Source organism: Hyla sarda, chromosome 11, assembly GCF_029499605.1.
Source record: "Hyla sarda isolate aHylSar1 chromosome 11, aHylSar1.hap1, whole genome shotgun sequence".
NCBI classification, from domain to species: Eukaryota; Metazoa; Chordata; class Amphibia; order Anura; family Hylidae; genus Hyla; species Hyla sarda.
The window spans coordinates 30,815,139-30,840,029 of record NC_079199.1 but is presented as its reverse complement, the minus strand read 5'-3'; the positions used below and the strand labels follow the sequence as shown (position 1 = coordinate 30,840,029).

Genomic DNA, 24,891 nt, shown 5'->3' with positions numbered 1-24,891 from the left:
TCAGTGGTGTCTGCAGCAAGCAGCCATTCCTCCAACTAAATGTCCACAGTGTGAAGAAGCCCTTAGGGGTCTGCAGGAGGAGGGGAAAAATGTGTCTGGGGGGGGGGGGGGGGGGAGTACATGGGTGGGATTCTGATAAACAGAGGAAACAGTGTCTGGCAGTATTATTTTAGGGGTCATGTTGTCTTACAGGGTTATAATGATTATTGTTGTCATATAGAGGATGAGGATCTACTAACAAAGTAACCAATGATGTCCGGGTGTCAGACTCTGCAGAGGAAAATGGAGCTGAAAGACGACAAGGACCAGATGAAGAAAAAAAGTAAAGACAACAGAGAAGACGTCTCCCGTGAGTCATTATACAATTGTGTATTCTTCTGACGGCGCCCCATCCAAGCTGGAGTCACTTGTCATTTCTGCAGTGATGATGGGTGACAACGTACCCCAATCTGTGGCTGTTCAACTGTTACAAAACTACAACTCCCATAATGCCTGAATCTTTGCATGCATGATGGGAGTTGTAACTTTGCAACAGCTGGAGAGCCACTTAAACCGAGGTGATTTTAGAGTATGCAGCCCATTTTATTTTAATGGGTGTCTGACTGCTGCGACCCCCACTGTAAAAAAAAAAAATAATAAAAAAAAAAAAATGGGCTGCATAGTCTAATATAGCCAAGCCTATTTTTGCTCCCAGTCTGGAAATAAGTGTATTACAGGTATTTCCCTACCTTTAACTCTACTGTTGTTGCACAACTACAGCTCACATCATACTCTTCTGTCTGCATGATGGGAGTTGTAGTTTTGCAACAGCTGGAGAGTTCACATTTGGGGGGGGGGGGGGGCAGGCATAGTGGCATAGTTTATATGGGGGGGGGGGAGAGGGATCATGGCACAGTTCATATGGGGGGGGGGGCATTGTAGCACAGTTCTTATAGGGGGTAGGCTTAAATGCCAGTATTATACTCAGAAACAGAGTTAAGGGCAGTGTTATATCACGGGCATGGTGTTTAACAGCATTATATTTAGGTACACAGCATGTGGTAGTATTATATTCAGGGGCAGAGTGTGTGACAGTTGGAGAACAATTATGACAATGTTTTACAACAGGCAGCACCTATTTCTGGCATGCCACTGCGGACACTAGGCGAGAACCAGGTCTTAGCATGTAGCTTGAACCTTCACTGAATTGCAGACCTGGATAAGCAGACCCCTACTAAAAGTGGTTAAGTACTCCTGATTTAGCGAAAAGACTGCACCACAACAATATCAGAATTATAGGCAAGCCTGAGCGTGCAGAGGAGCAAAGCCCCAGCGCATTTGTGGAAAGCTGGCTGAAAGACCTGTTCCCGCATGTGGACTTTTCTCCTTCGTTTGCGGTGGAGAGGGCGCATCGCGTCCCGGCGAGACCTCCCATACCTGGCGCCCCACTGAAACCACTGCTGGCCAGACTTCTAAACTGTAATGACGGGGACTTGGTTCTATGCTCGGCATGAAGACTCCCTGAGATACGCCATGACAATACCCAGGTGTCAATATTTCCTGACTTACAATGACACAGGGCTATGTTTGCTGCAGTCAAGGGCCGCCTGCACAACAAAAGGGATTGCTTACTCTATGGTCTACCCTGCCAGGCTGCCGGTAGTGGACAGAGATCAAGCCATGTTCTTTTCTACCCCCCTCCCCCCTCCCGGAGGCTGATGGCTGGCGCCAACGCCAGCGCCGTGTCAACTGACCTTGGACTGGCTGGCTCACCAGTGACTCCTTAATGCCTTCTAAGTTCACTGCATGTCTCATCTGCTGACCCTCGTCTGTTGATATGAACTTTGCTATGGCTGCGGTGTTATAGATGCTATATGCCCTCACCTTCATCCTCAGACTGTCTTACCTCTGGGACAATGTATATGGGTACAACTGCCTTTTCTGGCCCTCCAGGCCAGGACTCTGTTCTTGCTGCAGTTATCTTATATCCCTGCTTGCTTAGATTCTCCTTACATGTTCTTTTTTGCTGCTTGTATTCTCTGGTAATCCCTTTTGCTATTTCTCCTCTGGTTCATCCCTTACTTTTCTTTATTTCTTCTCTCCTCCAGGGGTGTCCTCTGGCTTTCTTTTATATTTACATCCTATATACTCCCCTTCTTCCTTCTCCTTAGCTGCTTCTTCTTCCCCCCTCCTCCCTATTCTTTCCCCTTCTACCCTATCCCGGTTTCTCTCACTCAGCTCAAATTCTCCTCACTTTGGCTCTCTGCTTTCCTCCTCTTCTCTTTTCTTCTATCCCTTTTACATCCCTTCTCCTCCCTTTTTTTTAGCTACTTTACCTCTTGGCTTTTCTTCTTTCTACTTAGTTTGTGAAGCACGTTCTTACATGCAATTAACTCCTCTCCCCACTAGATGGCGCCATAGCCACAGAGAGTCTGTATGTACTTCACTGTTGAACTCTGTTAGTTTGTCCTTCTTATTCATTATCTGGAAGGTACACTGGTTTGTAGGTCCTCATTGGTATCTGCTCATTTTGCTATTTAACTAATGTGGCATGCTCTCTTTATTTTTGTCACTAGTGTCTACTGGTTTATATGCTGCCACAGCCTTCATGTTATCTGTACCTGCTGATATTGAAGTATGGCGTCTTTAAAAAGGTACTTTTTGGAATGTGAGGGATCTTGGGTCACCTAAAAAGAGGCTGTTGGTCTTTACACAGATGCATAGACTTAATCACTCTGCAGGAGACCCATATGACTCCAGACAGGGCCCACTTACAGTCTAGGTCTTGGGTGCAATGGTCTCAACATACCTTTCATACCTCCTTCTCCGGAGGGGTGTCTGTCCTGGTCCACAGATATGTTAGATGGGAGCCCACTGCGGTTTGCAAAGAGCCTCATATTGCCGGTTTGTTTTTATGTATGCTCAATGCTCATGCGCTCCTTTTTTTGTATATTCCTACTCCAGCTATCTAGATATTGTTCATCGAGCTATTGCCTTTGCTGCTGGTTACCCTAATGCTTGCACTATTTGAATGGGTGGTTTCAATTTGGTACCGGACACACTGCTAGATAGGCATAACTCTGGGGGTCAGGCCTCGGTTATCTCCACTCTCCTCACTTTTGAAGGAGGTGGGGTGGCTTGACGCTTACCGACTCATGCTTCACTATTGGTAGGAATGCCCTCTCACGTATAGACTTGGCCCTTGGAAATGCCCTTTGTTATACCTAGGTAAAACAGGTCACCTATGAACCTAGAGCCATCTCGGATCAATCCCCCGTGTGCGACTCTTCTAGTGTCAAACTCTGTAGGCCCCAGGCGGAGGAAGATTCACCCCTTATGGTTAGACCTTATTGGTGAGTCAGATAGGATCCTGGACCAATTGTCCGTATTCTTACAACATCATCTGCTTGAGGGTTCGCCTTATATGGTGTGAGAAACTTTGAAGGCATACCTACGTGGATGCCTTCGTTCCACTATTTCTTTTCTTAAAAGGGACACCTCTAGGCAAGAGGTGGAGTTGGCCAGCAAGTGTTTGGAGTTGGAGGAGAGGTTTTAGATCCTTCTGAAACGAACAAACAGGCGTGGCTGTCTATGGGCCGCCTTTACATGATGCATTTACATGATGCATTTAAATGAGAAGATGAATAGAAAACTATTTTTCACGAAACAATTTTACTTTGAACATGGGAATCAGTCCGGTAAATTACTAGCCCATTTGGTGCAGCAGTACTCTGCTGCTCCGCCCATTCTTAAAATTCGGGCTTTAGATGGCTCTATCTTGATTGACAGCTCTGACATAGCCGGCTGGTTCTCCTCCTTTTATGCAGTTCTATATACGTCTAGGGCGCACTACAGTTTGGCCCAATTACACACCTACCGGGACACCATTGATATTCCTGCTCTCATAGCAGATCAACGTGAATTGTTAAATTCCCCTCTTACTCTACTTGAGTTGCAGGATGCTATTGCTGACATGGCCAAAGGTAAATCTTCTGGACCAGATGGTCTTCGCCCTGGAGGTTTATCTTAGGTACTCTGAAATACTCCTTCCCGCGCTTCTCAACATGTACACTGTGGCATTTAGGGAGGGGGATTTTCCTCCTTCCTTGTACGATGCTACTATTGTAGTCTTATTGAAACCGGACAAGGATCCTACTGATTGTGGTTCTTATCGCCCAATCTAATTATTGAATCTGGATTATAAACTCATAGCTAAAGTTTTGGCCAACCACCTAAATCACGTGATCCTCTCCATTATCCACCTCAGACAATATTAGGAGAGTGCAAGTGGCTGTCCAGGTGGGGGTAGCTTATCATGGAGACTGGGCCTTGGCTGCACTTGATACGGCCAAGGCTTTTGACTCAGTTAAAAGGGGGTACCTTTCTGCAGTTCTTGATCGGTTTGAGTTTGGGGATAATTTTAGGTGCTGGGTATCCATCTTGTATAAGGATCCTCGAGCTCAGGTTCTGATTAATGGTATATGTTCACAGCCCTTTGCTCTGGGGAGGGGCACGTGTCAGGGGTGCCCGCTGTCTCCGCTTCTTTTTGCGGTGGCAGTGGAGCCCCTGGCCCTGCTCATTAGGCAGGATACATTCTACACGGGTATGTCCCTTGGGGGTGGGGAGGAGCGTATAGGTCTCTATGCTGATTATATGGTCCTATTCATGTCCCGCCCTGAGGAGATGCTTCCCTACTCTATACAATTGCTTGAAAGATTTGGTAGTTTCTCAGGACTGTGTATAAACCGGTCCAAATCTGCATTTATGCCGCTCTTGGGCTCTCCTCGGACTTCAGTAGTGTGTGGTCTGCCGGTGGTCTCCACAATTAAATACCTGGGAATTTACATTAAGGGTACATTCCCGCACGGCGTATTTGCTGCTGTGTATTTTATTTTCTCTGTTGAAGGCAATGGGTAGGAAAATATGCAGCACCAAATACGCAGCAAAATACACCACGTGGGAATGCACCCTAATAGGGACTCCCTGCGTGATCTTGCCATTAATGTTATGCCCCTATTGTCCTATATACAAGGTAAGTTCAAATTGTTGAGTTCTCTCCCTCTGGCAGTGGCGAGTCGCATTAGTTTTATTAAGCTGATTATCCTCCCAAAATGTTTATATATCTTGGAGCACTCAACGGTACCTGTGCCTAAATCCTTTTTTCTCACTCTGCACTCACTATTTGCTCCCTTTATCTGGGGTCCGAATAGGCATACGTTTAAGTGGTCTACCTTTTAGCGCCCTAAATTGGCGGCAGGGGCAGCCCTGTCGGACCTTCATCTCTATTATTTAGCTGGCCAACTCAGGTACTTGCGACACTGGGTGCTCCCTGATCCCCTGCGAACGGCGGAGTGTACGCTGGCTAGATATGTGTAGCTCCCCTCCCTTCGCCCACTGTTAGAGGGTCCCCCAGCGGGAGACTTGCTCCCTCTGCACAAACTAGCTGTCCAGGTGTGGAAGGCCACCAAGCAGATCTATTCATTTGCTTATGTCCCTGTGGACCTTCCTCTTTGGCACAACCCACATCTCTCTCTCCTCATGGGTTCTCCGGATTCCAACTTTTGGACGGGCTATGGGGCTATTTTACTGGAACACCTTTTTACTGACAATGTTCTGTGCTCCTTTCTACAACTCTAGACTAAGTTTGGGGTCCCAGGGAAACATTTTATAAATTGCGCCATGCTGTTAATCTCAGATGGCAGTCCTCCAATCTACGCCTATCCACTGATTGGAGTGCTAAGCTCACAGGGTCCCAGAGGCCTGGTTTCCATCCTCGGAGGCATGCCACAGATGCTCCACCCCTAGGGCAGACTTTTTGCACCTTATTTGAGATTGTTCCTATGTGGCATCCTTTTTTTGGCGGGGGGAGTCCTGCAATTGCTAAATTCTATAGTGGCCCCACTGATCCCGGCTGATCCCCTAGTTTGTCTCTTCGGTATCCTGGATGTGGAGGTGTGGCCCCATCATGTACGAACGTTCCTCAGGGAGTTCCTATTTATGGCCAGAAAGGTGATTGCTTATCACTGGGGGATCCTCGACCCCCAAGTGGGAGAAGTTGGTTAATTCTGTTATCCCGTTTTCTAAAGTGGTCAATAGACATAGGAATTGCCCGACTAAGTTTGAAAAAAGTATGGAGACCCTGGTGCTCCTCCATATCTACCCAATGTTCTATGGCTTCAATTCGTGACTTGACGGCCCCACAGATGTTTTAAGATATAATACGCTAGATTTCCTTATTCTTATGTTATTCTTATTTTACTACAATTATATGGCTATGGTTAGGTTCTGGAACCTGATGCACTAATGCACCTACTTTTGTATGTTTTCTTAGCGCGTACAAGCACATGTGTTTGTTCTTTGTCAATTGGCAGATTTACCTGAGTTAATGTGAGCGAATATTAATTGGTAATGTACTTTGCACTTTATGATGTATATCCTTTTGCTATGTACCTTTTTATTGCCTGCCTTTTCCTCTTGTCATGCCGATGGTTTTATACACTTCAATAAAACGAATAAAAAAAAATAAAAAATAAAAGCATGTCATAGTTATTACCACTTAATAAGAGACACGTGCCAGATTTGAAAAATTGGGCTTGGTCATTGAGGTAAAAACCGGTGGCATCCTTAAGGGTTTAAAGGGGGTACTCCACCCCTAGACATCTTATCCCCCATCCAAGGATAGGGGATAAGAGGTTTGATCGCGGGGGGTCCCGCCACTGGGGACCCCCGTGATCTCTCCTGCAGCCCCCTAGTCATCTGCAGCACGGAGCCGAAGTTTGCTGACCGTGAACCGCCCCTGCCTAGGAAACCTGCCCCTGCTCCCCGCAATTTCAATTACCGCAATCCTCCGCCCAATAGACTCTCGGGGACTCAAAGGCCCTTTTACACTTACTGTAATATGTCAGGACGTTCGTTGGAAAATGCAGTGCTGGGATTTAAACAGATTTCCCCTGAGGTCGTGGACCGGCCCTCAGGAAAACAGTCATCAATCCCTGAATGACCTAAGTCAGGACTCTCACTTTATGTTGCCTCCTGCCCCTATGTAAACGTTATTGTAGAAGGTGTACCGTTGGAGGCATTGATAGATACAGGGTCACAAGTGTCTACTATACTTAAAAGTGTTTTCTATCAGCATTGGGATGCTAGTTTACTGTGTGAGACTGATGATGTTAACTTCCAAGTAGTTGCGGGTAATGGCCAACCAGTCCCCAGACATGGATACTGGGAGCCAACCATTCAGTTGGGAGAGCATGTACTTAGCGGGCCGGGAGTGATTGTAACTAATGTGACAGATAAGGGCTCTGCTGAGTTTATATTGGGGATGAACATTATGAAGAATTGTTTCACTGAAGTGTTAGATGACCTGCATGCCTCTCTTCCCCATTTGTCCTCTTCAGGATGCAGGATGCGCAGCACCACTTGAAAGTTCTACAGGTGAAGCAGAAGTTTTCCAACAAGCAAGTGGAAATCTGCAGAGTGCGAATTCAAGATATCAGGTCGTTGACCTTACAACCCAACACGGAGACCGTCATCTAGTGTCGTGCACATCCCGGAGTCAAGAATAGGAACTATCATGCCCTGCTGGAACCAATGCAATTGGAAGATCATTCTCTTGTTCGAACTGTGAGAAGCCTTGTCACTTTCACCAACAGGAGATTCCCGATGCGGTTAGTAAACCTGTCTGACTCTGCTACTGTCTTGCCCAAATATACTCCTGTAGCCCAGCTGTACCTCCAAGTGGCCAAAGGATGTGAGCCCTCCAGAGCCCTGGTGGGTGCAACTTTGAGAAAACACTACCCCAAGGGACTAAATCAATGGAATCATGAATGCTGCCACGAGGTACCATGAGGCTTTCAGCAAGCACTCCACAGACTTCGGGCAGACTTCAATGAACCAGCACAGAATCCTCACAGGTGACAGCCCACCTATCAAGGAAAGGCACCATCCGGGTTGCGCCCGGCATGTATCAGACTGTCAAGAAGATGCTGGCAGACATGAAAGAGGCTGTTACGCCGAGCGCTTCGGGTCCCTGCTCCTCCTCGGAGCGTTCACGGCGTCTCTCTCCCTGCAGCGCCCCGGTCAGTCCCGCTGACCGGGAGCGCTGCACTGACATGGCCGTCGGGGATGCGATTCGCACAGCGGGACGCGCCCGCTCGCGAATCGCATCCCAAGTCACTTACCCGTCCCGGTCCCCTGCTGTCATGTGCTGGCGCCGCTCTCTAGGGCGCGCGCGCGCCAGCTCTCTGAGACTTAAAGGGCCAGTGCACCAATGATTGGTGCCTGGCCCAATTAGCTTAATTGGCTTCCACCTGCTCCCTGGCTATATCACATCACTTCCCCTGCACTCCCTTGCCGGATCTTGTTGCCTTGTGCCAGTGAAAGCGTTTGTGTTGTCCAAAGCCTGTGTTACCTGAACTCTTGCTATCCATCTTGACTACGAACCTTGCCGCCTGCCCCGACCTTCTGCTACGTCTGACCTTGCCTCTGCCTAGTCCTTCTGTCCCACGCCTTCTCAGCAGTCAGCGAGGTTGAGCCGTTGCTAGTGGATACGACCTGGTTGCTACTGCCGCAGCAAGACCATCCCGCTTTGCGGCGGGCTCTGGTGAACACCAGTAGCCTCTTAGAACCGGTCCTCCAGCACGGTCCACGCCAATCCCTCGCTGACACAGAGGATCCACAACCTGTAAGCCGAATCGTGACAGAGGCAGACATAAATCGAGAAAAGTCAGAGACCCTGGGCGGCGCCTCTTGTCCTAGTCAAGAAAAAAGGACAGAACCATTCACTTCTGTGTCGACTACAGGAAATTGAACAATGTCAGCTGGTTACTTCTCCACCCTGGACTTAACCAGTGGATATTGGCAAGTGCCCATGGCTGTGGAGGATCGGGAGAAGACTGCCTTCGTGACACCCTGTTACATTCCAGCATCTGATGGAAAAGTGCCTGGGCCATCTGAATTTTCAAAGTGTCTTTTTGTACCTGGACGATGTCATTGTGTATTCCAAGCTCTACCAGGAACACCTTAGCCACCTGTCAGATGTCTTCCAAGTCCTGAAGTATGGGTTTAAGATCAAACCATCAAAAGTGTCACTTGCTCAAACCTCAGGTCCACTACTTGGGTCATGTTGTTAGTGCAGAGGGAGTCCAGCCTAATCCTGAAAAGGTGTCAAGAACTGGCCAACCCCGCGCACGGTGAAAGAGGTCAGGAGCTTCCTGGGGTTTGCCAGCTACTACCTCCGTTTCATTCCCCACTTTGCCCAGCTTGCCAAACCCCTCACAGCTCTCTTACGTGGTACAGTGAAGGAGAACTACAATCGAAGACTACCTGTTGAATGGGCCAAAGAGCAATAGACGGCGTTTCAAGCTCTCAAACGTCTGCTGGCAGAACCACCCATCTTGGCATATCCAGACTACAGTCAGCCATTCTGGCTGTATACTGATGTCAGTTTTGAAGGTCTGGGAGCTGTCCTGTCCCAAGTCCAGGAAGGGCAAGAGTGAGTAATTGCCTATGCCAGTCGTAACCTGCGAGGAGCAGAGAAGAATGAAGCAAATTTCTGCTCATTCAAGTTGGAACTTCTCACCTTGGGGTGGGCCGTGACCAAAAAGTTAAAAGACTATTTGGCTGCCATGCCATTTACTGTCTACACGAATAATAATCCGTTGGCCCATCTGAACACTACCAAGTTGGGTGCCATTGAGCAGCGTCAGGCTTCAAGATTAGCCACAGTTTCACCATCAAGTAAAGAAGCAGCAAGTCAAATGTCAATGCCGATGTACTGTCTAGGATTACCCCCCCAGCGAAGAACCCCCTGTCAAAGATGTGTGGGAAGACATGGAGATGCCCCCATTTTATCAACGGTTCATGAACCAGAATGTTGTGAACCCAGGTCCAAAAAGGTTAAAGAAGACCTATACACCTGGACTCTTCAGGATGAAAGTCGAGTCATGGGGGATCTGTTGGACTACCTTCTGGCAAAAAAGGTACCAACCCATCTTCACCTGGCTCAGTGTGACTACGAGGAAGCAACTATTTGTGCACAAAGGACTGTTGTACCGAAATTCTTTGGATCTGGTCTTTGGTGATCGACTTCATCAGATTCTGGTTCCCGAAGAGATGTGGCAATGGTCCTCAACGCATACTATGATCAGTCGGGACACTTTGGAGTCCACAAGACCGAAGCTACTGTCAGGCAAAGATTCTATTGGATTGGAATGCGGAGCGACATTGAGAAATGGTGCAGTAAATGTGTTGTCTGTAACATCACCAAGAACGTGCGCAAGGACGCACCCCTCCATTCCATCCAGAGTCAAAGGCCCAACCAGTTGGACGTGCTAGACCATGTCAAGTTGTCTCCTACCTAGTCCGGGTACACTTATACTCTCACCATGGTGGATCACTACTCTAAATGGGTTGTTGTTGTACCCATTAAAGACCACACAGCCAAGACAGCGGCCCAGTTGTTGTACTCCAACTGGGTGAAAACCCTTGGGTGTCCAGAATCTGTCCAGACAGATCGTGGAATGGCCTTCGAGGCCCAACTCTTTCAAGAGCTGTGTCAATTCCATGCCTGCAAGAAACTCCAGACTATTGCTTACCACCCCCAGGGGAACGGGCTCTGTGAGCACATAAATCCAGTCTTTATCCACATGTTGCAAGCAGCCTCTGTCTCAAGACAAGAATAGTGGCCCCGACTGCTGCCCGAACTATTGAAGATCTATAATAACAGTCCTTTCTACTTGATGATGGAGCAACATGGGCAGCTGCCTAAAGACTGAACATTTGGGCTTCAAGCCCAGTTCAACAACTCTCCGCAAGCCTCCCTGGGTCTCTGACCACCAGAGAAGAATCCAAGAGGCCAAAGGGGTGACCTATGGGCTCCCTGCTAGTCTCCCCCATATAAGCCCTGGGTGGAGCTCTCTCTTTTCCTTACAAGTCTTTGCTGAAGTCAAGTCGAGTCTTAGAGAATGTCCAGAGTCATAGGAGGCCTCGAGTCCAGTCTGCAGCCACAAGCAGCTACAAGTAAGCCACAGTCTCAGTATTGTCAGTCAAGTCAGTCATCAGTTACAGTCACCATTTTTCAAGTCAATGTGGCCTGCATTAGGTTGACTCCATCTATGACAAGTCTCAGCAAGCCCTTAAGGTCTGAGTCATTGATCACCTCCATGGGCCCTGGCGAACTGTATAGACTTTACCATCTGTCTACCCTCAGTAAAGCTACAGTTATCCGTAACTTAAAAAAACAACGACCTCCAGCCCAGTGGATAGTAGGGTGCTGAGGGACCAGGCAACAGTTGAAGCAATCAGCTTTATTCCCAACATGCAACGAGTTTTGCGCTAGTGCGCTTCATCAGGCCTATACCTGATGAAGTGCACTAGCGCGAAACGTGTTGCATGTTGGGAATAAATCTGATTGCTTCAACTGTTGCCTGGTCCCTCAGCGCCCTACTATCCACTGGTCTGGAGGTTGTTGGTTTTTTTATTGCTTTTATTGTGGAGTGGCAGCAGAGGGATCTGCTTCATGCTATCATCCAAGTTGTGCTGGCATTTGCACAACTTACATTGGTAAGCGCTCTATCATTATTAGCGTTCCCACATATGTTATTTATTGCACCATGGAGCGCTCCTTTTTGTCTTTTTTGTAGTTATCCGTAACTTGGCGTTGGAGTCATTATTGCCCTCCTGCCTAACCCAGGATCTAGCGGTATACTTTCGGGTTACAATGAGGACATGCTGGGAGTTGTAGCCATGCGGTGCGGGCGAGAGATGTGCGAGCAGGTGACAATAAATGTACTAACCTATTTTCAGCGGGTTTTTTTTCCTTCTCACTTCAGATCCGTATATCCTGTGGACTACTTCGGATTTGGTAGACTATGTCGATGACCAATTTTTTTTTTGTTTAATTTTAATAAAATGGTGTTTTTTATTTACTTTACAGGCTTAGTTGTGAAAGCCATCTTATAGACTGAGTCCATTACTAAGTCAGGGATTAGCATTAGCCACAAAAAAAGTTAGCGCTAACCCCCAATTAATACCCTGGTGCCGGTAAGAGCCAGTGCTAACAGGCACAGAGCATCAAAAATGGTGCGCCTAGGCGGTAACAGGCTGGCGTTAATTAGGCTGGGGAGGGCCAGTAACTATGGTCCTTGCCCACCCTGGTAACTTCAGGCTGTTGCTGCTTGGTTGGTATCTGCTCAGAATAAAAATAGGGGAAACCCTATGCATTTTTTTTAATATTCAATTATTTATGGAAAAATGTGTATGGTGTCCCATATATTTATTCTCAGCCAGATAGCAACCAACAACATCCTGACGTTATTTCCCGGCACCCCTGTGGCGGTGGCTAACGGGGAAATAATTGAGGTTTGGTGCTAGCTGTTTTTGTGGCTAATGCTAAGCCCCAGCTTAGTAATGGACTCAATCTATAAGACGGCTTCCACTACTAAGCATGTAGAGTAAATAAAATTTAAAAAAACACATTTAAAAATCTTTTAAAAAAACACTCCCCCCACAAGCCCTCGTTAACCATTTTATTAATATTAAACCAAAAAACATTGGTCATCGTAGTCTACCAAATCCGAAGTAGTCCTCTGCATACACGGATCTGAAAGGAGAAGAAAAACAAAAATGGGTTAGTACATTTGAGGGGGGGGGGGAGTGGTAAAAAAAAATAAAAAAAAAATATAATAAATATATATATATATATATATATATATATATATATATATATATATATAGTGTAATTTATTGGTTTTTGCTTATAGTATGATAAATATGTCACACAAGCAAAAAAAAAAAAAGTTATATTATAATATATACATATACACATACACACTACAGAACTTGCTTACCAAAGCAACGATGATAAATGTCCCCCTATATTTTTTGGGACTTGTACCAAAAAACAAAAGCCCCTTTAATCTCTTCCTTTGACGTGCATGTAGTTATGACATTTTTACATATAACTTCTTTACTGTGTTTATTCTTTTTGCAAGTTCTTTCTGAACTATGCTAGAATGCCTCATGCCCAAACATGACAGAAAAGCTGACATTAAGCAGAAAAGCTACTTAAGGAGACCACCCATATATACTCATTGCATATCTGTGTTTATATACAAGCAGTTTTAACCAACAGGAATCATTTCATCAATGTATGATTTGCCTTTATCTACATCCTAGAGCAAAATAATGGTATTTCTAAGAAATATTGTATTTCTTTGCAAAGCATAACAATTGCCATTTACAAAGAGGAAATATTTTACTTTAGCAGTAATGTGTTTTTTGTATTCTTGGGACACATTTAGGCATTTAAATCTAACACACCGTGATTGGTTTTAGAGTGAGTCATATTAGGAAGATGTTTATCTGATTTTGGAGTCTCGATTTGAATTCTTGCAGCTCTGAAGGAGAGTAGAAGTGGTGCCTGTAATTTGCTATTTGCAGGTTCAATGTGCCGCTAATTACGAGTGCTGGCTATATGAAAGGAGCAGTGGTATGCTGGCAATATGTTGCTAGAGGGATTATGAACACCTGGCACTTATCGATAAATTTTACATTTGTGCACAGAAGAAAATATAATTCTATTTCTGTAAAAGCAATTTTTTTGTAAAAACAGTTTACTGCACAGGGTATTTATTCTATGCTGAGAATTGTGTAATAGATTTAGTACAGTAAATACGATGGAATAAATCTTGTTTCTGCTTTAGCAATAAAGAATACTGTTTTTATAGAGGTTGTCCACTTAAAAAGGATATTCATTCAAAGTTAGTAGACTGCATAATAATGCATTAATGGGGTATTTCTGAAGTTTGACAACAATTTATATATTGCTGGCACCTATATCCAGTCTTCATTTTGCCTACAAGACGAGAGCTTGGTGCAGAATCTGTTCACTAAGCCAAACACTGACCGCAGCAGTGTCCCATTTTGACCAGTGAAGAGCCAACAGGAGCTTAGAGGGACCAGTAGGGGACCCAGCAGCATATGAACCTTTGCGAAATACTGTAATACCCCTTTTTAAAGAAGTACTCCAGGCATATGCTACTGCCTGATCTGACATCAGGTGTGGAGAGACATAGCTGCATGCTGGGAAGCCAAGTTGCAGAGGAAGCCATCTGACACCAAGCAAGTGTTGTATACGGGTTCATGGAGCACCAATAACACTGATCAATGCTATGCTATGGCATAGCATTGAACAGTATACACAATCAGAAGATTGCATATAATAGTCTCCTATGGGGACTAAATAAAATAAAAAATTAAAAAGGGGAAATAAATGTGGAAAAAGTTAATAAAAGTAAATGAACCCCTTCCCTAATAAGAGTTTGAATCACCTCCCTTTTCCCATAAAAATTTTTTATGTAAACAAAAAAATATTTGGCATCGCCGTGTGCGTAAATGTCCGAACTATAAAATGATAAAGGTTAGCTTAATGGCACAGTCAATGGCGTATACATAAAAAAAATCCTAAGTCCAAAATGGTGGAGTTTTGGACACTTTGCATACCCAGAAAAAAAAAAAAAGAAAGCATAAAAAGAGATGAAAAAGTCCCATCAAACAAAAATGGAACTGATAAAAACTACAGATCACAGCATATAAAAATAAGCCCTCATACAGCCCCGTATATGGAAAAATAAAAAGTTATATAGTGATCAGAAGAGGACAATTATAAACTTACTAACTGTATGGACCTAAAGAAAAAAGATAATCACTGTAGATTTTGTGGTGAAATAATGGAGGTCATTACAAAGTAAAATTGGTGGTGCAAAAACCCTAACATAGGTCAGTATGGAAAATTTATAAAAAAAATTAAAAAATTAAAAAAAAGTGCTCCTTAAGAGGTTAAGTATACAAGAATGACAAAAAATTGGGTACATTATAACATTAAAAGTATACATTTATCCAAATTAAGGTTAAAATTCAATGCAACGCCATGGTTCCCATCTTGAGAGAGGAGGAGAGGCGGACAAACTTCAATGCCTCCTCAGCCAGCTGAGTGCCTTAGAGGGCCAGCACAAACGTTCCCTGCAGGAAGCTACTTTGAGGGACCTCATTAAAAAGGGGTACTCTGGTGGAAATTTTTTTTTTTTTTTTATCAACTGGAAAGTTAAACAGATTTGTAAATTACACGTATAGAAGAGAAAGACCTGGCACTACTACTTCACACACTCTGCACCCTTGTCTCAGCTAGAACATGTATGGGCAGTTGGTCCAACAGAAGCAAAGTTGACAGGTGGTGCAATCCTGGTCATATAACAAAGTACAAATGCAGATACGAATAGTAGAAAGAAAAGACCGATGCACTCACTACTTCAGTTGCTAAATTCTTCTTTATCAACGAAAAGATTCGTTACAAAGCAGGACCACGGTGCAGGGGAAGGACCGGCGACGCGGTGTTCAGCGGGCTACAACAAGTGCTTCTTAAGGCCCTTTTGATTCGGTCCTTCCCCTGCACCGTGGTCCTTCTTTGTAACTAATCTTTTCATTGATAAAGAAGAATTTAGCAACTGAAGTGGTGAGTGCATCGGTCTTTTCTTTCTACTATTCGTATCTAGATTTGTAAATTACTTCTATTAAGAACTGTCCAGAGTAGGAGAAAATCCCCATAGAAAACATATGCTGCTCTGGACAGGTTTTATAATGGACAGAGATTTCATCAGAGAGCACTGTGTTCCAAAAATAAAATAATTTCCTCTGTAGTATTCAGCAGCTAATAAGTACTGGAAGGAGATTTTTTACTAGAAATAATTTACAAATCTGTTTAACTTTCTGGCACCAGTTGATAAATAAAAATAAAAAAATAAGTTTTCCACCGGAGTACAACTGTAAGACGCAACATGAAATCTGTGCCCTGCTGAACGACGCCTATAAACAGTACAGACAGCACTCTAGGGCTTTTTATGAGGGGGGAAACAAACCTGGGGAGGTATCTGGCTAGAGCTCTCAGAGATACGCCGGCACACTAAATGTCCCATCTATCAGTAAACCGGGGGATGCAAAAAAAATAAAAAATAATAATAAATCTTACCTTACTGAGGAGATCCTGAGGGCCTTCGAGAATTACTGCTCTGACCTTTATAACCTCCCATCCCCTGCCCAGAATCCCCCAGCCCCGTCCCCTCCCATCTCATTATCTGACTACATACACAGCACTGCCCTGCTTATACTGACAGCAGCATTGAGTCCCTTGAGGGCCCCCTTTACTGAAGAAGAGATTGCGCATGCCATAGCCAAGCTGCCGTCGGGTAAGAGGCCTGGACCAGATGGTTATACGGCCAGGTTCTTCAAATCACTGCAAGATGACTTACTCCCCATTCTCAGTAAGGCATTTTACTCCATCTCACTTGAATCAGGTTTCCCCTCCGCCTCACTTCGTGCCTTTATTACCATCATACTCAAAAAGGGTCGTAATCCTAACCTTTGCGCCAGCTACCGCAATATATCTCTCCTGAACACAGACACAAAATTGTTTGCCAAACTGCTGGCGGACCGCTTGGTGGCTGTCCTTGGACCTCTGATCTACCCCAATCAATCTGGCTTCCTTCAATCCAGGGAGGCACGCGATAACACTGTGCGAGCATTCTCCTTAGTGCACCGTCCCACTGCCAACCTCTGATGCTTCTCTCACTCGTCGCCGAGAAGGCGTTCGATCGGGTGGACTTGGGGTTCATGTAGGCCTCCCTGGCACAGATAGGCCTAGGTCCTTCCATGTTGTGTCGAGTCGTGGGCCTTTTTCGAGACCTGCAAGAGCGCATACGTGTTAATGGCTCTTTGTCTGCCCCTATCCGAATACACAACGGCACGCACACCCTGCTATTAACCTCTTAAGGACTTAGGGCGTACCTGTACGCCCTAAGCCCGGTCCGAAAAACAGGGTCACGCCGTGACCCCGCATCACACCGGGTCGGTCCCGGCTGCTAATCATAGCCGGGACCCTGGGCTAACAGCGTGCGTGCCGTGCGCTGTTAACCCTTCAGACGCGGTGATCAAAGTTGACCGCCGCATCTGAAAACGAAAGTAAACGGTTCCCGGCAACTCAGTCGGGCTGATCGGGACATCGCGATAAAATTGCGATGTTCTGATCAACTGGGATGCAGGCGGAGGTCTCCTTACCTCTCTCCGCGGCGTCTGATCGGGAATTGATTGCTCCAAGCCTGAGCTACAAGCTTGAGCAATCGATCCCCTATCTGACTGATCCCTGCAAAGCTATGGCTTTGCAGGGATCAGCATAGGAGATCAGTGTGTGCAATTCTATAGCTCCCTATGGGAGCTATAACACTGCAAAAAAAATAAAAAATAAAGTTAACAAAAGGTCATTTAACCCCTTCCCTATTAAAAGTTTGAATCACCCCCCCTTTTCCCATAAAAAAACAAAAAAAAAAACTGTAAATAAAAATAAAAACCATATGTGGTATCGCCGCGTGCGAAAATGTCCGAACTATAAAAAAATATATCGTTAATTAAATTGCACAGTCAATGGCGTGCGCGCAAAAAAAACTCCAAAGTCCAAAATAGTGTATTTTTGGGCACTTTTTATATCATGAAAAAATGAATAAAAAGCGATCAAATAGTGAAATCAATACAAAAATGGTACCAATAAAAACTTCAGAACACGGCGGAAAAAAAAAAAAAAAAAAAGAGTCCTCATACCGGCCCGTAAATGGAAAAATATAAAAGTTATAGGGATTAGAAGATGAGAATTTTTAACAAATAAATTTTCCTGCACCTAGTTATGATTTTTTCCCGAAGTACGACAATATCCAACCTATATAAGTAGGGTATCATTTTAACCGTATGGACCTACAGAAGATAAGGTGTTATTTTTACCGAAAAATACACTTCGTAGAAACGGAAGCCCCCAAAAGTTGCAAAATTAAATTTTTTCTTCAATTTTGTCGCACAATGATTTTTTTCCCGTTTCACCGTGGATTATTTGGTAAAATGACTAATGTCACTGCAAAGTAGAATTGGTGGCGCAACAAATAAGCCATCATATGGATTTTTAGGTGCAAAATTGAAAGAGTTATGATTTTTAGAAGGTGATGAGGAAAAGATTAAAATGCAAAAACGGAAAAACGCTGAGTCCTTAAGGGGTTCTCCCAGGGGGGGGGAGGGGGGCGGCGGGCAGACGTGCACCTTTGCTCTGCATTCGCCGATTGCCTCCTTCTTTATGTTTACTCCCCTCACACCTCCTACCAGCAATACTGCAAGACCTCCAACTTTATTCCCATTTCAGCAATTATAAGTAACATGTCTAAGAGCATGGCCCTGAACGTAACCCTCCTCGCAGCTAATGTCCTACGCATACAGCGGGATCATCCATTTCAGTGGACCTCCGGATCTCTCAAGTATATGGGGGCGTGGGTCCCAGCCAACCCCCTTGATAGTTATACACTTAACTTTACACCTGTGTCCCAATCCATAGAGAGGGATTTGATGAAGTGATCCAAGGGTTCTGCCTAGACTATTTTATCTCTTTCAAGCGGTCGCTGTTGGGATCCCCCTCCCATTCAAGAGACTGAATAAGGCAATTAGGTCCTTCGTTTGGGCGGAGCTATTATATCACTGCTACTCTGACCAGACTCTTGGACTTCTTCCATGGTCGCGCCTCAAAGCAATGGATAGACATAGAGGTCTCAGTGGTGTCATTTGAGATTACTGCTCTCCCCTGGCTGTCCCTGGGGGCCCTCCAAACACATAGGCTGGACGCCCTACCTTGGGTGACTGGGGAACTTGTTAAAACACTTAAACACTACTTGATGAAATCCAAGATCCTCTCGCCTGATGGAACGCTCACGCCCACACTAGGCAATCCCTTCTTCCCGCCAGGTATTGACTGTTCCTCATTCCTGGGCATATCTAAGCCACCTGCCCTCCCTCTTAGTGGCTTCTTAGATGGCACGGTGCTCCGCTCTTATGACGATATGGTGACTGGACACCTCCACATGCCGGCCAGGCATATGCAGTATCTCTAACTCCGTCACTTTGTGGAGACCGCAGGCTATAATCTGCGATTGGCTAGACCTCTACTCCCTTTCCAGGAGATGTGTGCTTCTCCCTCCCTGCCTACCCGAGCGGTTTCACAGATCTATGGTATTCTCTTAGATAAGGCGGCTCAGAACCCTTCAGCGTTTGGGGAGGCTTGGGAGGTGGAACTACGCTCCACTTTTGCACCAACGGAGTGGTCCGTGATCTTTCAATTGTGTCACAAGATGTCAATCTCATGCAGGTTACAGGAGACTAATTACCACTCTACGGGGGTCGGCTGAGGACCGACTGAGGAAATCAGCTTCCCAATTGAGAACTCCTGGAGTGTGAATCGCCGAAATGGCTGGAACCACTCGTTCCGCCCAGAAGGATGATCTTTGACACCTCGGACATGGCCGCTGAGCTGTGAGTGCCGCCCTGCCGATTGATGTATGCCACGGCCGTGGCATTGTCCGACTGGACACGGACAGGGTGACCCAGAAGCAGGGACTCCCAATGCTTCAGACACAGATAAATCACCCTCAGTTCCAGAACATTTATGGAAAGAAGAAGGGCTACTTGGGGGAGGCCAGAGGCCCTGAACCATCTGATTCCTGAAAACACCCCCCCAGCCCGACAGGCTGGCATCCGTCGTGACCACCTGCCAGTGGAGGGGGAGGAACGAACGCCCCTGAAGAAGAAGAGGGGAGCGGAGCCACCAGCGCAGAGACCGCGGAGTCTGGAGCGGAAGAAGAATCCTGTGATCGAGAGAGAGGGGACCTGTCCCATCGTACAAGAATCGCCAGCTGAAGAGGACGGTAATGAAACTGGGCAAAGGGTACGGCCTCCATGGCTGCCACCATCCGACCTAGGACTTCCATGCAAGTACGGATGGAGACCGGGGATGGTGTCCGGAGGGAGCGGACTCCCGACAAGAGGGCCAGACGTTTGTCCAGCGGAAGGTAAATCCGAGCTGAGGCAGAGTCGAACTGAAGCCCCAAGAAGACCAGAGACTGGGTGGGGGAGAGAACCGACTTGTCTCGGTTCACCATCCACCCGAAGCGACAAAAGGTCTGAAGAATGAGGCTCACATTCTCCAGAGCCTGGGCTCTGTAGGGGGCTTTGATGAGAAGGTCATCCAAGTAGGGTATCACTGAGACCCCTCTCGACCTTAACAGAGCTACCACAGGTGCCAGAATCTTGGTAAAGACTCGTGGTGCTGTGGCCAGACCGAAGGGGAGAGCCAAAAATTGATAATGACCTTCCGGAACCGCAAAGCGGAGGTACCGCTGGTGTCCGAGAAAAATTGGAATGTGAAGGTAGTCATCCTTGGATGTCCACCGAGGAAAGAAACTCCCCTTGATCCATAGATGCCACCACTGAACAGAGAGATTCCATTCGGAAACGGCGGATCAGAAGATGTTCGTTGAGACGTTTGAGATCCAGGATTGGCCGCACAGAACAGTTTTTCTTGGGGACCACGAAAAGATTAGAATAAAAACCCCGAAAGCGTTCCCTTGAAGGAACTGGGACAATGACACCCTGGATGAGAAGGGACTGAAGAGCCTCCCGAAATTCCCTCACAAGCGAGGGAGACCGGGGAGCACGGGACTGGAAAAAACGATCCCTCGGAAGGGAGGCAAATTCTATCCGGTATCCGTTGGATACCACGTCCCTGACCCAGGAGTCCTGAATGTGTGTGGTCCAAACGTCTCGAAAAAGCAAGAGGTGACCTCCCACCCGAGAAAAAGCTGCGGGTGGGGGCGTCCCTTCATGCAGAAGTGGGTTTGCGGTTGCCCGATGGTTGGTGTCCGACTTCCACGAGGGATGCGCCTTGAAAAAGGGGACCTTCTTTTCCCATGGAGGCGCCTGGCTGGACCCTTTAGAAGGGCCAGACGTCCGAAAGGACCGAAAGGAGGAAGACTTCCTGCGGAAGGAAGTGCTAGACTTGTTTTGGGGTAATAAAGAGCTCTTGCCCCCTGTCGTCGCCTCAGGGATAATCTCATCCAGGCGCTTGCCAAAAAGTCGGGAGCCAGTAAAAGGAATCTCGGTGAGAGAGACTTCTTAGATGCAGAGTCCGCGTTCCAAGTTTTAAGCCAAATGGAACGACAGAGGGCCACTAGATTACCAGTGGCAAAGGCAGCACAGTGAGCTGAGTGCAAGGAATCAGAACACAGGAAATCTCCAGCTTTGGAACATTGGAGGGCCAGAGCAGACAGTTCTTCCGGGGGAGAATCTGAAAGAATGCCCTGACGGAGTTGGGAATACCAAACCGAGAGGGCCTTAGACACCCAGGTGGAGGCAAAGGCAGGAGGCAGGGAAGAACCCGCTGCTTCAAAGGCATACTTCGCTAACAACTCAACCTTTTTGTCTGCAGGATCCTTGAAGGCAGCTGCATCCGCCAGTGGCAAAGTAGTAGCTTTAGAGAGGCGGGAAACCGGAGGATCCACCGACGGAGAGGAAGTCACTTTGGAAACAAGGTCCTTCAGTCCCTGAAACTTCTTCTCAGGGTGCTTCCAGGCAGATTCTAGAATGGCCTCAAATTCAGCGTGAGAGCTGAACACCTTGGGTGCCGGTCGGGCATGATGAAAGGATACTTCTGGAGCTGCGTCCGAAGTTCCTGGGTCCTCTAGGTTAAAGGTGTGTCTCTAATGGCCATAACCAATGAGTTCACCGTGTCCACTGAGTCCGAACAGTCCTCCAAATCGGATGCCGAATCGGAACCCTCGGCCGCTAGCTCTCCAGGAGGGTGCGAACGAGTGGAGGCGGCCCTGGAAGGGGGAGACTCCGACCTGGTACGTGGCTCAGGAGAGCCAGAGCGGCGACCACGGAAACGTCCTCTGGAAGAGTGACGCGTGTGGCCTGAAGAAGTGGTCGGGCGAGACCTGCGAGAGGAACGCCCGTGTCTACCAGAAGACTCGGGGGACGAGTCAGAGGAGATACCCCTATTATGCTTATGCGAAGCGTAGGGAGAAGGGGGAACGGGACCTTCTAGAGGGCCGGTGAAGGGTAGACCTCTCCAAGGCAGTCACCACAGAACGGGAGACCTGTGCCAAGTCGGATATAGACTGGGAGAGGGAGGAAACCCAGGCTGGAGGGGCGGCCGAACCCACCCGGTCTGAGGGGGCAGTGGAGCAGGCAGAACAAATGGGTTCAGCAGAACCTGGCATTTTTGCAGAGCAGTTTTTACAAGCGTAATGGGTAACTAATATTCCCGATGTCTGCTTAGAGGGAGGAACAGTTCTGGGCACGGACATGACAAAATAGAAAAATGAACAGTCTCACCCAAGTCTGTGTCCCAAGTCAGCTGCTGTGAGGAGAACTCCGCACTGTGCTGAGGGAAGAGACTCCGGCCAATAGAAGGAAGAGGCCGGGTCAGGGCAAGGAGCTCTGTGATCGGCCCCTGCACGGCCCCAGCGCGCGCACCGCGCTGATTGGTGGCCATTTCGCGCTACCGAGGCGCTTATGCGGCCAGAGCTAGCGTCCGCCGGGCCACCGAAGGATACCGCGGGACTCACTCTGTAATGGCGCCCGCTCCGAACCCCGAGCGCACACGCCGCCTGCCGAAAGTGAAAGTAAAAAGTGCACCCGCCCGCAGAGAGAAGCCTGCGGCGCGTGCACTATAAAAAACACACACTTAATAAAGTGCCCCCTTACTACACACACACACACACACTTAATAAAGTGCCCCCTTACTGTGCTTGTACTGTAGCCACTGCTCCCCCAATAATAAAAAACAATCCCCCTGCAGGGAAATAAGATAACTCAGGCCAGCCCCAGCTTCTACAGGATAGGGCCAAAAACAGAGGGTCTCCAGCTGTTGCAAGACCTAGGGAGAAAAGATACTCACCTCATGCTGAAGAACTTACCTAAAGAAGTCTTCAGACTGTAGTCTTCAGTCAGCCTTTTCACCTGCGGCAAGCCAAGCTCATATAGAGGCGAACAGGGAGGTAGGGGGGGACCCGGACCCATGAAGTACAACCCCAAGTGCTGACCGATGGCGAGAGGGGGTTAACAGTACATCCAAGATGCCTGCCACCTCACGCAAGGGGGAAACAGTGAACATTGCGTTCCTGAGTCCCCACCTGAAAACAGAAATAAAAAGGAATAAAAAAACTAACATTCCCTAAACCTAAGAAAAAAAAAAAAAATATATGAGACTTGGTCTGGAGAAAACCAGACCATGTCCACCTCCTTAAGACACTAAGCAAAAACTGAATTGCTCTGTGGCCTGGAGGCGGGTATATCCTGCTGGGAGAAGCCGACTTTTTGGTTACCATAGTGTCAACCTCCTAGAGACAGCAGCATATACCCAGAGTCTGTGTCCCCCAATGGAGCAGATAGAGAAATATCACTCACCATTGGCTGACATAATGGGGCATCCCTCTGCCACAAGCACATACATGTTGCCTTAGGGTATGTTCACAAGGTAAAAATTCAGCAAGGATTCTAAAGTAGATTCTGCGTTAAAATACCACTTTCCATCAATTTCAGTGCTTAATATTTTTCCATATTATTATTTTACTACGGTATTATTTGGATTTGAAATTTATTTTGTGAAAAAGAGAAATTAACTTGTCATCTAACCACTTTGGGTAGCCTGAACATAGCCGAATGGTACATTCACATGATGGACATTCTGGAAGTTAAGGTGCATTGCATTTTGTATTGGTTTCAATTAGAATTCCACTTGGTCGGGTAGACTGGAATTTTGCTGCATCAGAATAACTGTGTAGAAATTTCACCATCATTCTACACGGAAAATAAATATTTCTGCACCGAAAGCAAAAATCTATGCGCAATGAGAAAAACAAAAACAATTTTGAAAAGACACTGAGCTAGTCTGTTGCATGAACCCACCCCAATCACTAGATTCCTCATACAGATCAATGCAGTTCCATAGAACTTCACATTGCTCTGTGATAATTTGGTAGAGCCTAAGTGAGCATGATGTGTGTGTGGGGGGGGAGAATGACAATTCACCACACTAGTGACCCCTGTGAAGTTGCCGTCTGGGTCCGACCCTGGTAGGACCACGCGGATGTGTGCCGTCTTAGACAGCAACGCAGTCTGGTGGAATTCCCCCCCCCCCCCAATATGTAAATTCTTTGGGCAGGCGTCCATTGTGCTTACGAAATTCCACCATGGAAATTCTGCATTATGCCCAGTGCCAGTCTCATTAAAAACAATGCAACAATGCTGCAGGTGGATTCTGTGGCTGAATTTCAGCAGTGTGGACAAAGCCTTAGCGATTGTCCACACTACAGACATTTAGCATGCGGAATTCCCCTTGCAGCAAGCAATGCCGAATACTTTGGTGGTAGGACTGCACAGATGTGCACTGGCTCTGTAGATGGCAATGCAGTCCAAAGGAATTCTGCCCATAGCATGAACATGTTCATTCTTTGGGCCAACATATTTCCTTGTTGAAAATTTAAGCATAATGGGGGAGATTTATCATTGCCTTCCTGACATTTTATTGGGAGAAATTTGGCACAAAATTTCTGTGCAGTTAGTTTTTGCACAAAAATTTTACGCAATTTAAAAATAGACAACTTTGGCAAAAATGACTGAAATGCAGTGCTTCATTCTTGACTATGCAGTGGACAAGATTTATTAACTACGACTTTTTAAATATTGCGCAAATGTAAAAAAATAAAAATTCTTACCACCTCTGCCTTAGAAAACTGACATCCTAAAGCAAGTTCTGAGGTGATTTTTCATTACTGCAAAATTAATCAAAGCCTCGCGCTGTTTTTGATAAATTTGGTGCACATAGGCCAAAAAAACAGGGCAAAAACTAAATAAAAATGGCTTTAAAGTGGCTGCGCATAGACACATGTTGATAAATCTCCCCCTATGGACATAGGGGAGATTTATCAAAATATGTCCAGAGGAAATGTTTCCCAGTTGCCCTTAGCAACCATTAAGCACACTTCTTGGATTTTT

General features: G+C 46.5%; 1 protein-coding gene across 3 annotated transcripts in view; it reads left to right on the top strand.

Moving 5' to 3' along the window:
• Positions 1-24,891, top strand: part of RGS6 (regulator of G protein signaling 6) — a 536,396-nt gene that overhangs the window by 57,052 nt on the left and 454,453 nt on the right. The window contains exon 1 of one of the 3 annotated variants that reach the window (XM_056545775.1): positions 245-349. The exons of the other annotated variants lie outside the window; for them this stretch is intronic. The gene's annotated coding sequence lies outside the window, so the exon portion shown is untranslated. Of the gene's footprint in view, positions 1-244; positions 350-24,891 lie in introns of those variants that run through there. 3 annotated transcript variants of the gene reach the window in all.